The sequence below is a fragment of the Gymnoscopelus braueri genome (genome assembly GCF_963280865.1).
Source record: "Gymnoscopelus braueri genome assembly, chromosome: 23".
Classification (NCBI taxonomy): domain Eukaryota; kingdom Metazoa; phylum Chordata; class Actinopteri; order Myctophiformes; family Myctophidae; genus Gymnoscopelus; species Gymnoscopelus braueri.
The window spans coordinates 874,713-877,212 of NC_137625.1; the positions used below are offsets into that span (position 1 = coordinate 874,713).

The window sequence follows — 2,500 nt, forward strand, 5'->3', positions numbered from 1 at the left end:
AATGATAGGATCTTGTCCTCCCCAATGATAGGATCTTGTCCTCCCCAATGATAGGATCTTGTCCTCCCCAATGATAGGATCTTGAGAAAAACACTTCTAGCTCTGTATCTTTTTTTTGGTGGTGAAAACCAGCCATTTTCGACGGGCGATCGCTCCAAAATGGTGGATCGCGGTACAAATGTTATTGTTCCAGTGGATAGACGGGACCCTACCTACACCCTACCTACCTTTTGTTTACATCCGGGTCCTCGTTGTGGCTCCTGCAGTCGTCTAAAGATCGTCTAAAGATCGTCTAAAGATCGTCTAAAGATCGTATCCTATTGGCCCGTCTAAGAGCAGCCTGTTCCTATTGGCCCGTCTAAGAGCAGCCCGTCCCTATTGGCCCGTCTAAGAGCAGCCCGTTCCTATTGGCCCGTCTAAGAGCAGCCCGTCCCTATTGGCCCGTCTAAGAGCAGCCCGTTCCTATTGGCCCGTCTAAGAGCAGCCCGTTCCTATTGGCCCGTCTAAGAGCAGCCCGTCCCTATTGGCCCGTCTAAGAGCAGCCCGTCCCTATTGGCCCGTCTAAGAGCAGCCCGTCCCTATTGGCCCGTCTAAGAGCAGCCCGTCCCTATTGGCCCGTCTAAGAGCAGCCCGTCCCTATTGGCCCGTCTAAGAGCAGCCCGTCCCTATTGGCCCGTCTAAGAGCAGCCCGTCCCTATTGGCCCGTCTAAGAGCAGCCCGTCCCTATTGGACCGTCTAAGAGCAGCCCGTCCCTATTGGCCGGTCTAAGAGCAGCCCGTCCCTATTGGCCCGTCTAAGAGCAGCCCGTTCCTATTGGCCCGTCTAAGAGCAGCCTGTCCCTATTGGCCCGTCTAAGAGCAGCCCGTTCCTATTGGCCCGTCTAAGAGCAGCCCGTCCCTATTGGACCGTCTAAGAGCAGCCCGTTCCTAATGGCCCGTCTAAGAGCAGCCCGTCCCTATTGGCCCGTCTAAGAGCAGCCCGTTCCTATTGGCCCGTCTAAGAGCAGCCTGTCCCTATTGGCCCGTCTAAGAGCAGCCCGTTCCTATTGGCCCGTCTAAGAGCAGCCTGTCCCTATTGGCCCGTCTAAGAGCAGCCCGTTCCTATTGGCCCGTCTAAGAGCAGCCCGTCCCTATTGGCCCGTCTAAGAGCAGCCTGTCCCTATTGGCCCGTCTAAGAGCAACCCGCCAGGTTTGAGGGCTTTACGGCGTGCTGGGAACTGGAGTTATGGTCGTTTAAACCCCAGCCAATAGGAACAGAGAGGGGGCGGAGCAACGGTGCGCCATGCAAGTCCGCATGTAACGTTTGAGGCGTTCCGCCGTCCGATATACAAGCTCATGGGCTTGTATATCTGCTATTTTTTGGAGTTGCCCTGTCTTATCCCTGCATCTACGCTTGCATATTTATATATTCAGTTCAGTTCAGTTTCAGTTTATTTCCAGCTCTTTTGGACAACAGAAGATACATATATACACAAGTGCATTAATGCAAATTTGAAAAGTCATAATCACAAGAAAAAAGGAGGTCCAAGGCACAAGTTCGTGTACATGAAGTGTCCAAGAAGCTGGAAAAGGGGACAGGGAGAAGCATAATGCTTATCGAGCCCTACCCCTGGCTCAGTTTGCAAAAGGAAATAAATAAGAAATAAGGTACAGTGTTTGCAACACAATTCAAATGAAAAGAATAATATATGTATAAAAAATCATATACCGTAAATATATACATACTGTAATTTATATGTTATATTTACATTAATTGATACATTAATTGATACAGCACGCTCACATTCATAACTCTCTCTCATGTGAGAGTCAAGACAGCAGAGAGCATTGGAGTGTTACCGTGGAACGGCGGCGCAGGTCTCATTGAAATTATAATAAATAATAATAATTATATATTGATAGTATATAACACTAATATAATATGATATAATACCAATAATAATTACAATCATTTCATAATATATATTATCATCATAAAAGTATGCTAATACCATTTTTTTCCCCTGTAGTGACTATTTTAAGTGGTATAGTCCATTACTTATATGTATTATTATTAGGTTAATACAATATATATATAACTATATTCAAAGATCTTTAAAAAAATAGCAGATCTACAAGCTCATAACTCTGCACCGAGTGCAACGCTATGAGCTTGTAGATCTACTATTTTTTGGGGGGGAAATCGTGAAATTGTGTGCAACTCTTTGAATATATATATATATATTTTTTTACTCAAATCTTTGCCTCTTTCTGGTGGGGGTCCCTGGAACAAAATATTTTGAGATGGGGGTCCGCAGACAAATACATATCATTTTTGGGGTCCTTGACATGAAAAAAGTTTTAGAATTAATTTGGTATTACAGCAACATACGTGTTTTTTTTTTGTTTTTTTCAAACTGTTAAACTGTTAAATCCCCCAGAAGCAAAGATTTGAGTTACAAATGTTCACTTTAAGATATATATATATATATATTCAAAGATTTGCACACATTTTCACGATT

The 2,500-nt window shown here is 44.6% G+C and overlaps 1 protein-coding gene across 1 annotated transcript in view; it reads right to left on the reverse strand.

The window, feature by feature from the left end:
• The window catches only part of dgki (diacylglycerol kinase, iota), a 98,195-nt gene that overhangs the window by 27,472 nt on the left and 68,223 nt on the right, over positions 1-2,500 (reverse strand). The window lies entirely within an intron of this gene.